At 49.2% G+C, this 12,396-nt stretch overlaps 1 protein-coding gene across 5 annotated transcripts in view; it reads left to right on the top strand.

Annotated features, from left to right (window-relative positions):
• Positions 1-12,396, top strand: part of Ndst1 (N-deacetylase and N-sulfotransferase 1) — a 62,783-nt gene that overhangs the window by 15,621 nt on the left and 34,766 nt on the right. Inside the window, exons 1-2 of one of the 5 annotated variants that reach the window (XM_057788502.1) lie at positions 3,167-3,183; positions 10,605-10,664. The exons of 2 other annotated variants lie outside the window; for them this stretch is intronic. The gene's annotated coding sequence lies outside the window, so the exon portion shown is untranslated. Of the gene's footprint in view, positions 1-3,143; positions 3,184-10,604; positions 10,665-12,396 lie in introns of those variants that run through there. 2 more of the 5 variants (XM_057788501.1, XM_057788498.1) reach the window with 2 other exon arrangements.

Below are 12,396 nucleotides of genomic sequence, written 5' to 3' on the forward strand. Positions count from 1 at the left end.
GGTGACATTGAGGGGACTTAAGGGACATTCCAGACATTGAGTTAGGTGTGACGGTGCATATTTGCAGTGCTAAGTGCTCTAGAGGTTGAGGCAGGAGGATCACTTGTTCCTAGGAGTCCCAGTGTGGGCATCAGCATTTGAGGTCCACCTGGGCTATATAGTAAGACCTTGACTAAAACAACCAACTGTAAACAGGGCTGGCGGTGTGGTGGGGCAGGCTGGACTGGAGTGGCATTTCTCTGTGCACTTGGATGTGGCCTTGGCTCCTGGTCTGGGTCCAGGCAGGGTGGTGCCTGCTTCAGTGGAGCCATGGAGAGGTTGACAATGAATGGAATGTGGCCCCCTAAGAACCCACACACACTTCACTGGCCCAGGCATGCTAGTTGAACCCTTTGCTTTGTAAGCCTTTTCCAGCAGTTGAGTTGTACCAGGACAGCCAAGGACATTTCAAAGTCCCTGGGGCAACATTGAGCAGTGTTTGTTTTTTCTCAGGGTCCAAGGGTCTTTAGGTCTGTGGGAAAGGATCTGGAGATAGTCCAGCAACTTTCCTTAGCATCTGGGTAAACTGAGGTAGAAAAAGCAAGACATTTGACCGTGATCTCACATGCCCTCCCGCCATGTCTGTCACCTCCTTCTGTTCATGTGTCCCTTGCTCAGACTCTTGGCCTAATGCCCAGACAGACATTTATATCAGCCTCCCTCTTGTGGCTCCTCACAAGCTTTGTTTGTCCTCCTCTTATCATAATTTTGCCATGCCCTGCCAGGCACACGCACTACTTGATATGTCTGACCTCTTGTCCTGTTCTAGTGTCTGCTTGTGATGGAGCCTCCTAGACAGAGCTATGTAGTACAGAGGCCTAGGCTGCAGGCTCTGGAGCCATACAGTCTGGGTTTGAGCCATTCGGCTCTTTTCTCCGTATGTAGCATTGTGGTGGGCATAATGATCCTCCCAAGCCTCAGCATCCAGTGAGATCAGCACAGGCATTAGCTTGCAGGGTTGCTGGGGGATGGGCAGCTCAGATGACAGGTGGTGTTCTGGCAAGGCATAAGCTCTCACATGTGCTCATGGCTGTCACGAAGGCCAATTGGCTGGTGGGCTTGGCAAGTTGAGTGTGTGGTGAACTCAACTCTGCATAAGGAGGCAGAGGAGTGGGCTTTGAGTTTGCTATCTCCTGTGTAACTTTAGGGAAGTTGGATGTCCGTAAGAGTCCAGTTTCCTCCTTCTGAGGGTGGGGGAAGAAATCTTATTATGTTTTCCCAAAGCTGTCTTGTGATACCAAAGCAATGGTGTGAGGAAGTGTTGCCTGTGTGTGTGTGTGTGCTTCAAAAATGGCAGGTGTTGGCTGGTGGCCATGAGAACATTAACCATAGTGGTGGACAGCTGGCTGAGTGGCCAACTTGCAGAGTTCTCAGGGATTGCCCTCTCCAGCTGCCTGTTCCCAACCACCTCGCACATTAGTTTCAGCGTTATGTACCAGGGAACGCGGGAGGTGCAAAGATCCCATGGCATTTCCCAGGACTTGGTGGGCTTGCCAGTGCCACAGAGTCAGGAATTAAGAGCCAAGACAGGCTGTGGTCTGAATGTCAGCTAAGTATTTTCCCCACTGGGAGTTTGAGCAGTTATCTCAAACCCCATGAACCAAAGTCTCCTCATTTGTGAAGCCAAGTGCTGAAGATGCAGAAGCTCAGCAGTTGGCGTAGGTGTGGGCTGTGGTGCGCTGGCCCATTGTACCTTTAGGGGGTGTGGTGGATGTCGGTTGTGCCTGCCCTTGAATCTCACAGTCGTGGGTCAAGAGTATCCATGAGTACAAACCATCTAGTACAGTTTCTTTTACAGATGAAAGAGAAAGCCTAAAAGGAGGAGGTGCTTGCCTGAGGTCCCAGGCCGGTTATTAAAAGCTGGGCCTCCAGTGAGGCACAGAGGAGCCGCCTTAACCCTCACCTGTGCCATCTGTCAGCTGTCCCCACACCTTGCTTGTTTCACTGAGCAGAGCCTTGGGACTAGTGCATGATGTATTTATCAGGAGCCTTTTGGGATACCTGGTGACCCTGTCTAGAGTGCCCTCAGTTCCCCTTCAAATGGATTCTGACTGAAGTAGGTTTGGGTGTACCCTTTGTTCTGGTCTCTGCTCTCTAGAGAAGCCGGGTCCTACTTTACCAGGCCCTCCTCACCCTCTCTGCCAGCTGTGCCTCCTAGTGACTGCAGTGAGCCCCCTCATGCCTCAGGTGTATTGGCAGCAGGCCCTTGTCATGGTGACAAGCTCCAGCAAGTCTGAAGGGACAGAATGCTTTCATGTGGGCCTTCAGGAGCCGTCCTTTGTCTCAGCAGGCCTGTGTTGTGCTCACCAGGCCTTTAGGAGATTAGGGGCTTCTGTGGCTCCAGCCTCCCCTCTTTTCTCTTCTGGAGGGAGTCATTTTAGCCACTGGCTTTCCTCTGTACTGGCTTTAGGGCCTGTAGGCTTTTAACATCCCCAGGGCTTTGACATCTTTTGGGCTGACTGCTTTTAGGGCACTCCTGACAGTTCTCTAATTGCTGCCCATATGTTTGTTTTTGTAACCTAGGCTGATATCCATCTCTCCGAACTCTTCTTCCCTCTGTCTCCCAAGTGCCAAAACCCCAGGTGACTTAAGAGGTGGCTAAGGCTGTTCATCCCTTGTAGGGGTTCCCAGGACCCCTGTTGTCTTTGTGCTATGACTGAGAAGTTGAAAAGTTTGCCCAGTGTTATCCTGGGCCCCACAAGTATGAGCACACCATCTTTTTGTTTCCATTGTTGCTCTTGAGCCTGAACCTCTGCCATTTATAAAGTGCTTTGTACCTTTTTTGGTGTCCTTTCAGAAGTCAAGTCCAGGTGGACACTTCTGAGTGTTTGCTGTCATGAAGCTATCCCCAGCTGGCCTGACCTTTCCCAGCTTACGGTGTGACCAGAGCCAAGTTGCTGCTTCTCTCCGGGCTGTGACTGTGTGCAAGCTTTGCAACTCTAGCATGTGGACAGTCACAGGGACTCTGACACCCTCGTGCTTCCTCCAGTCACCTTTCTTCCTCCTGTGTGGGGCGGGACAATGGGAAGGGCCTGTCAGCTCAGCTAGGGCGGGGTCAGGAGCCAAAAGCCAACGTCATGGATACTTTGACTTCCAGATGGTACCAAGAGGGAGTATCAAGCTTTCCTCCTTTTCTCGGGACAGGTAGGGAAACTGAGGCTGGCAGGGGAGGTCATATGGGAAGTCAAGGTCCTTTGGAACCTAGTTTACATTTGTTGCTTGCATGAGTTCTATCCAGTTTTCACTGCTACCTTTCCTGAGAGGAACCAGAGAAGCCAGACTCTCCTAGGGTTGGGGACATGCTTTTCTTCTTGTATGGAGGGTACCTCCTGGTAGCTTCTACTTTCTGTGAGTGCCCGTGGGCCTTGCTGGACCTGGGAGGTCCAGGAGTCCAGGCTGGCCACCCTGTAAGGGAGGTGGTGAGAGAACCAGAGGTTTCCTAGAGCAGGGTTCCCTAGGATCATTTCCCTCCCTCCCTCCCTCCTTCCCCCCTCCCTCCCTCCTTCCCCCCTTCCTCCCTCCTTTCCAGAAGGGAACTAGGCAGACAGCAGTACCATTTGTCCTGGCTCTGGGATTCGGTGCAGCTGTGTGAAGTGAGTGTGGAGCCCTGGAGAGGCACAGCCAGATGCAGAGCCTCGGAGCAGCCACTGCCTGAACTCCCGAAGCTCTGGTGCGTCCGGTCCTTCCTGCTCTGGTTCCCGTCTATGTTGACCTTCTTGACCTTTTTGACTGCTGTCATCAGTCCCCTGCCCTGTCCAATCCGAATGTGTGTTAATGTACAGTGTGTGTGCGTGTATGTGGGGCCAGGGTGTACAGCAGGCTCCTGAGCCTGGCATGGATTCTGTCTGTCAATAGTCAGGAGAAGAAGCAGGTTCCATGGGTGTCCTGATAACATGGCTGCCATAGGTACGTAGCAGGGGCTGTCCTGGTGAATTGCTGAGGTGGAGGAGAAAGAGGAGTGGGAGAAGATGGTGGGTGAGGGATGTGTTCAGTTTTTCTGCAGCATCCTGGAATAGCTAGGGAGTCGACAGCAACACCTGAGGCAGGTAAACTCAGGAACTGAAGGTTTCCTTCAAGGCAGTGGGGATCCTGGAATGGTGATCTCTGACGGTACTCAGTTTAAGTCACATATGTGACTTCAGTTCTGCCAAACCAAAAGAGCTGAGTGTCTTAGTCATTATTCTATTGCTGAAAAGAGACACCATTATCAAAGCAGCTCTTATAAAAGAAATCATTTAATTGGTTGGCTTACAGAGCTTAGTCCATTATTATTATGGGGGGAGCATGGTGGCACACAGGGCTCTGAAGTAGGGAGAGCTTTATATCCTGATCCATGGACAGCAGACACACACACACACACACAGAGAGAGAGAGAGAGAGAGAGAGAGAGAGAGAGAACCTGTCATGGGCTTTTGAAATCTCAAAGCCTATTCCTAGTGACACCACTTTCTCCAACAAGGCCACACCTCCTCCAGCAAGGACATACCTCATAATCCTTCTAATCCCAAATAGTTCCACGCCCTGGTAACTAAGTGTGTAATTCAGTGTGTGAGCCTATGGGGGACATTCTTATCCATCTGCTACACTAGGGCAGGCCAAAGAGCCCTGGAGATCCAAGTTCTTAACCTGGCTTTTGGTGGGGATTGGCTGGTCATGACCACCCTGAGTCTGTGGTTTGGGGAGGGTCTGCCAGCTGTTGTTGTTAGCTACTGAAAGGTCCTAAGCTGCTTCTGCTCTGGCATACACACCATGCCACGTCACACTGTGCCCCGGGGGAAGCAGGCTCCGCAGAGGGGCTGCCCAGATGCCTTCCTGCTTTGCTGCTGTTCTTCTCTCTGACTTTCTTTTCTTTTTTTTTTTTATTTTCGAGACAGGGTTTCTCTGTAGTTTTTTTGGTTCCTGTCCTGGAACTAGCTCTTGTAGACCAGGCTGGCCTCGAACTCACAGAGATCCGCCTGCCTCTGCCTCCCGAGTGCTGGGATTAAAGGCGTGCGCCACCACCACCCGGCTCTCTCTGACTTTCTAGCTGGTGGAGGGGACCCTGCCTTCGTAGCCCCTAAGCTTTTAACACCTGGGAGGGGGGGCTGGGTTCTGATGTGGCTCACAACCATAGGGGAAAATATAGAAGGGGGTGGCACTTCCTTATTTCCCGAAAGGAAGGCAGATCAGAGAAGTTCAAGGCATAGGTTGATTTCCACTGGGAATAGATAACAAAATGGCCTATTTTGACCTGAACTACTCCTTCCCTTTCTGTTCTTTAGCAGGAGACCTCTGACTAGAGTATGTGTGCACTCCCCCTACCCACTTTCTTTCGGCTTTTTGAGACAGGGTTTCTCTGTATGACCCTGGCTGTCCTAAAACTTGATTTGTAGACCAGGCTGGCCTAAAACTCAGATCTGCCTGCCTCTGCTTCCTCTGGGATTGAAGGTGTGCGCCTGTTGAGCGCATTCCTTGTTTTTTAGTAGGCCTCCTCCAGCTGTGGGCCTGGCTGAGGCATGCTGTAGAGTGCTGAGCAGAGAACTCTAAAGAGCTTGAATGGACCCCAGAGTGTGCTGGGAAGGGTCATCTTAGCTTCAAGTCCACTCAGCTGTGTGACCTCTAAGACAGCCGCTTGCCTCCCGAGGCTGCTCTTCCTTCTATGAAGCATCCCTCCCAGTGTGGTGGGCACAGCAGGGATCCCAGCACAGCTCCAGGGAGCTTTCAGGAGCTCCTTCTGAGTTAGTGGACCGCAGTGGGGGCTGTTAGTCTTTTTTTTTTTTTTTTTTTTTTTGATATTTACTGAGCTCTACATTTTCTCTGCTCCCCTCCCTGCCTCTCCCCTCCCCCTTCAACCCTCCCCCAAGGTCCCCATGCTCCCAATTTACTCAGGAGATCTTGTCTTTCTACTTTCTACTTCCCATTTAGATTACATCTATGTAAGTCTCTCTTAGTGTCCTCATTGTTGTCTAAATTCTCTGGGATTGTGGTTTGTAGGCTGGCTTTCTTTGCTTTATGTTAAAAAGCCACCTATGAGTGAGTGCATGTGATAATTGTCTGGGTACCTCACTCAAAATAATGTTTTCTAGCTCCATCCATTTTCCTTCAAAATTCAAGTTGTTATTTTTTCTGCTGTGTAATATACTCCATTGTGTAAGTCTACCACATTTTCCTTATCCATTTTTCAGTAGAGGGGCATTTAGGTCATTTCCAGGTTCTGGCTATGACAAACAAAACTGCTATGAACATAGTTGAGCATGTGTCCTTGTGGCATGATTGAGCATCCTTTGAATATATACCCAAAAGTGGTATTACTGGGTTTGAGGGAGGTTGTTTCCTAATTTTCTGAGAAATTGCCACACTGACATCCAAAGGGGTTGTACCAGCTTGCATTCCCACCAGCAATGCAGGAGTGTTCCCTTTACCCCACAACCTCTCCAGCATAAGTTGTCATCAGTGTTTTTGATCTTGGCCATTCTTTCAGGTGTAAGATAGAATCTCAGAGTTGTTTTGATTTGTATTTCTCCGATGACTAAGGATGTTGAACATTTCCTTAAGTGTCTATCAGCCATTTTAGATTGTTCTGTTGAGAGTTCTCTACTTAGGTCTGTACTCCATTTTTTTATTGGATTATTTGTTCTTTTGATGTCCAATTTCTTGAGTTCTTTGTATATTTTGGAGATCAGACCTCTGTCTGATGTGGGGTTAGTGAAGATCTTTTCCCATTCTGTAGGCTGTCATTTTGTCTTGTTGACCGTGTCTTTTGCTTTACAGAAGCTTTTCAGTTTCAGGAGGTCCTATTTATTAATTGTTTTTCTCAGTGTCTGTGCTGCTGGGGTTATATTTAGGAAGTGGTCTCCTGTGCCAGTGCGTTCAGGTGTACTTCCCACTTTCTCTTCTATAAGGTTCAGTGTGGCTGACTTTATGTTGAGGTCTTTGATACATTTGGACTTGAGAGGCTGTTAGTCTTAAGGAAATGTTCTTTTCCTTTAAGTGTCTGTGATCAGAACCTGAGGAAAATAGCTCCAGTGGATTTGATGGTATTAGGAATGTTGGGGTGAGCAGAAAGCCCTGTTTTTGGGAAGACAGCCCCTGGTCCTGCATAGCTGATTCTGCCTTGGCTTGTACAAGTGCCCATCCTCCACCTGCTGTTTGTTTGCTTGGTAAACCTTTTTTTCAGAGCTGGTACAGAGATAAATTTTCAACTCAGGCCCCGCTGGAAGTAAGGCATTAGCCACCCACAGTCTTGTGCCTGCCTTTGCCTGCCAGGAGGGGACCAAGAACAAGTTCCCAAGCTAAGAAGCAGGGTGAGCAGTGTTGTTTGGTTTGCTTGCTGATGGGGGGAGGGTTTGTGGAGCTCCTTCTAGAGGGGATCCCTGCATGTGAAGCACAGTGGATAATGCGGCGGAAAGAGTAGAGGTGCACTCTGTATTGGGCACTAGGCTAGCACCAGCTGTCCCAGATGAATTAGGCTACAGGGGAAGAGCCCAGGCTTGTGTTGAGATTCCTAGCCAACTCCACGGGCTAAGAACCTCTGGGCTCCAGCTCCTCATCTGGACGGTGCTGTTGGACTGGGGCTGATCTTACCATGTAGTGTCCAGGAAAGGAAGTGGCTGTGACTGTTGTAGCTGGTTTGAGACTCCTGCCACAGACAGAAGAGGAAGGCAAGGATTCCTTGCTGTGGGCTCCCATGGGAGAGAGGAAGCCCTGCCTGTGCCTTGGGAGGCCGTGGAGAAGTAGCGGAGCACCCATCCAAGTGCTTGCAGAACCTGCAGCAGGCGGAGTCTGACTTTGTAGGAGGGTGGGCATGGCTTTAATGGATAAGAAAAGGGGTCAAGGCAGTGGGAACAGCGCATTCCTGGTTGGTACAATTCAAAGAATTCCTTTTCCTCTTTCTTGTCCTCAGTGCTCTGTGTACTGACTGCAGGTGGACTATGCCCTGTGGCCGAGTCCAATCTAAACCACTTTCAGTCTCTGGCTAGTGGTGACTGTGGTATTGGTGGGGTGACTGATAGGCAGCAGCTTGGCCAAAGGCCAGTCAGCACTGTGGTCGTGGGGGATGGGGTGCCACAAATCCCACCAGGAAGGGACTGCTCCTAGTCTCGGCCTCTTGGGGGAACTTCGAACGGAACAACTCTCCCCACAGCTGGGAAGCAAATGTGGGATTTTCTTTACTGCTTTGGTTCTGGAGGGTGGGGCAGGCCAGGCTGGGTGGCTGTGGGGTGTGGCTCAGCTGTAGGGTGTGCCTGGGTGGTGGGTGGTTGTGTGACTGGGTTGAGGGTGTAATGGCTGGGAGGAGCTGGGCCAGCTGTGTGGCATGGCTCTAGACGCATGTGGGACTAGTGTCTGGGCCTGCAGCTGCCACCACGCTGCCCTCCCAAGTTCTTGGCCAAGTTGTCCCTTGGAGATCCTTTGGAACTGCCTGCAGGGTTCTTTCTCAGCCCTCAGTGTTTGTGTGGCCTGGATTCCCACATGGTGTCTTTCAGCATGCCTATGAGTGTGAGTGTGCCTGTGTGTGTGAGTGTGCCTGTGTGTGAGAGTGTGCCTGTGTGTGTGAGTGTGCCTGTGTGTGTGAGTGTGCCTGTGTGTGTGAGTTGCCTGTGAGTGTGCCTGTGAGTGTGCCTGTGCGTGTGAGTGTGCCTGTGTGTGTGCCTGTGTGAGTGTGCCTGTGAGTGTGCCTTTGTGTGTGAGTGTGCCTGTGTGTGTGAGTGTGCCTGTGAGTGTGCCTATGTGTGTGAGTGTGCCTGTGAGTGTGAGTGTGCCTATGTGTTGGCACACAGGAGCTCGGTGTGTGTATTGGAAGGTGGTGCCCCAGTTTTCGAATGGCTCAGATGGGAAATACAGTATGTACTGGACTGTGTGGACCTTCTCTCACCCACCCTGAAGTGACACACCAGAGACTTAAAACCGTGATCTGAAGCTCTCAGAGACCTTCCCTGAAACTCTGGGTCATCACTGCCTCATCAGTGTCTGGTGCTGTGCCTGGCACCTCGTCCTGTGTGACAGACAGACTGAGGGAACCGACACGTCACCTGCATGCTTCAGCTCCCAGGGTGATGTCAAACGGCTTCCTGAAGCCTCTTTCCCTGCTTTTTCTGACTTCATCCTTTTGTCCCGTCTTCTAGATCCTGTTTTGTTTTGTTTAGTTTTGAGATGAAGTATCAGTGTGTTGCCCTTGCTAGCTTAATATGTTTAATAGATCAGTCTAGCCTAGAATTTACAGAGATCCACCTGCTTCTGCCTCCTAAGTGCTAGCTAGGATTGGAGGTATATGCCATTGTGTCTGGCTTTTTTTTAAAAAAAAAAGCTAATTGGAGTTATTTTTAAAAATAATTAATTTTTTTATATTTCTATTACTAGTTTTTAAATTTATGTGAATGGGTGTTCTGCCTGTACTAATGTTGGTGAACTGAGTGTGTGCCTGGTGTCTGTGGAGTCCAGCGAGAGCATCAGAGGCTCTGGAACTGAAGTTACAGACAGGTGTGAGCTGCCAGATGGGTGTTGGGAACTGAACCCCTGTCCTCTAGAAGAGTAGCCAGCACTCTTAATTGTTGAGTCATTTCTCCAGCCTGTAAGATGCATTTTGAAATGTATAGGTTTACAGGCTAAGTTTAAAAACAGGTAAAAAGATAAAAAAAAATCCTTTGCAAAGTTCCCAGGAAAGTTAAAGCATGTGTTTTGTTAACTGTGATTTTTTTTTTTTTTTTTTTGGTTTTTTTCGAGACAGGGTTTCTCTGTAGCTACGGAGCCTGTCCTGGAACTGGCCTCGAACTCACAAAGATCTGCCTGCCTCTGCCTCCCGAGTGCTGGGATTAAAGGCGTGCACCACCACCGCCCGGCCATGTTAACTGTGATTATGGTTCATAATCTTGCTTGTGAGAATTTTTTCCCCCCTTTTTTCCCCTCTTTATCTTTAATATGGGGTCTGGGGTGGAGAGAGGGCTTAGCGGGTGAGAGTGCTGAATTTGGAGCCCCAGCACCCATGCCGGAAGGTAGCACGGCCAGTAACCAGGCATAGCTACATGTGTTGGAGAGTGGGGGTGGAAACACGAGGATTGCTGGGGCCTACCGGCTGTCAGCCCAGCTAAAAAATGGAAAATTTCAGGTTCAATGAGTGACTGTCTCAAGGAAATAGTGGAGAAGCCATAGTAGTCATACAGGAGGGTAGCCAGTGCTCCTGTCCATTCCATACCTTGATTGTGAGTATTGACATCTTCACATTCTCATAGACTATGCACAGCACACACCTGTACACACACACACACACCTGTACACACACACACACTTGTACACACACACACACACACACATATTAATGGTACACTTGAGAGGCAAAGGCAGGCAGATCTCTATGAGTTTGAGGCCAGCCTGGCCTACATAATGAATTCCAGGACAGCCAGAACTACACAGAGAAACCCTGAAAAAACAAAACAAAAAAATCTCTCTGTGGCTCAGTCTAGCCTCAAACTCTCAGCAATCCTGCCTCAGCCTCTTGTGTGCTGAAATTACAAGTATAAGCCAAAGCCACTGCACCGAGCCATGCATATCATAGAAAGGAATATCACGTGACTCCACTTTCTTTTCCCCAGCAGAGGAAGAAAAACTGAGGTTCAGAGAAGTTGGGAGATTTGTATAAAGGTCACAGGCTGGTAAGTAATGAAGCCAAGCTTCAAACTGTTGTCAGCCTGAACTTTGACTGTGGCTAGCAGTCACTTTGTTGGCTTCTGTTACTGATGGTGTTTGGATAAAGGAAAATAGCACATAGTGCTTTCCAGGGCCTGCTGGCACATGACAACACACTTCACCCTCAAACTTATAGCTCACTTAATCCTTGTCTATTCTGGGGTCTCTCAGTCTCAATCCTGGAACCCACCTTTTCACCTGAGCCAAGTTGCTTACCCCCTCTCCTGTTGTCATGCTCTGAACAGCCTGCTCTATAGGAAATCTTCCATTTCCTATGGGTCTCAGCGAGGGTTGTGGAGGAGCAGCACTTTGAGGTAGGGATGTAGGTTAGGGAATGACTTTTGACTCTAGAGCAGTGGCCACAGTTACTGTGGTATTTCCCAAAAGTGCTGGGTTGCCATGGTGTCTCTATGACAACCAGAGCATCTCATTCATTATCTCCAGCACCTTGGCAGGGAAAGCTAAGGCTGGGACTGGGAGCGTGCAGAGGAAGTCAGGGTAAGGACTGGAGGATTCTGTGAATGTGGTCCTTCTCAAGCTGCACAGCTAAGGGTTTCCTGTGGCTCCGGAGCACTCCTTTTCATGGGGTCTGGATTCACATTTCAGCTGTGCAATGGACTAGCTGTGTGGTTTTTGGAAAATGACGTCTCTAAGCCTAATTTTTCTCAACTGTAAATGGGGATATTGACATAATGTAAGGATTACATGAGATAAGGTATAAAATGTGAAAAGTACAGGGTCTAGCTGGGCAGTGGTGACTCATGCCTTTAATCCCAGCATTTGGGAGGCAGAGGCAGGTGGATCTCTGTGAGTTCGAGACCAGCCTGGTCTACAGAGATAGCTTCAGGACAGTTAGGACTGTTACACAGAGAAACTCTGTCTCCAAAAAGCAAAACCAAAACAAAAAAAAACCCTCAACCAACTCCCCCCCCACCTCCCACCCCCTCACCCCAGCTAAAAACAAAAACCACAGTGTGAGGCTTATAGCAAACGCTTCACGTGTAGTGTCAGTACCAGTCATGGTAATGATTATGATTAATTGTTGCTATAATTTTATTAGAGGGACCTCTGGGCTTCTTGAAGGAATGAAAGACTAACTCAAAGTTAGGAAGAAGCAATTTTGAATCAACATTTAGTGGTTTAAAGAACCTTGCCTGGGAGCTATTTATCTTATCTGGAGACGTCAGGATCTGAGGAAAAGTGGGAACCTTCCTAATGACTAATATGTGGTTCTCACCTTTGTGTGACTCCCAGGGCTTGGGGAGAAGCCAGCCAGGTGGACAGGGTCTTGTGGATGTCAGATGTAGGGATATGCACCTGATTGTTACTAGAGCATGCTCTCTCTCTCCCTCTCCTTCTCCTAATTAACTTTCTACCTTCCATACTGAGGCAGAGTCTCTCACCTGATCCCAACTCTCTAATTTGGGTCAAACTAGAAAGACTTCTGGGGGCTCCACCAGTGCCTCTTGAGCACTGGGATTACAGATGGATGGCCATGCTCACCTGACATTTGTGTACGTGCTGAGGATCTAAACCCCAGTCCTCATGTTTATGTGATAAGTGCTTTGCCCACTGAGCCGTCCCCCCAGTCCTGGGTGTACCCTTTTGAAAGAGAAGTTACAAAGGTTCTGACCTTTGGAGGAAATCTCCTAAACAAAAGAAAAACATTTTGAGAACACACATCCACCCTCTGGTTCC

Source organism: Chionomys nivalis, chromosome 14 (genome assembly GCF_950005125.1).
Source record: "Chionomys nivalis chromosome 14, mChiNiv1.1, whole genome shotgun sequence".
Classification (NCBI taxonomy): domain Eukaryota; kingdom Metazoa; phylum Chordata; class Mammalia; order Rodentia; family Cricetidae; genus Chionomys; species Chionomys nivalis.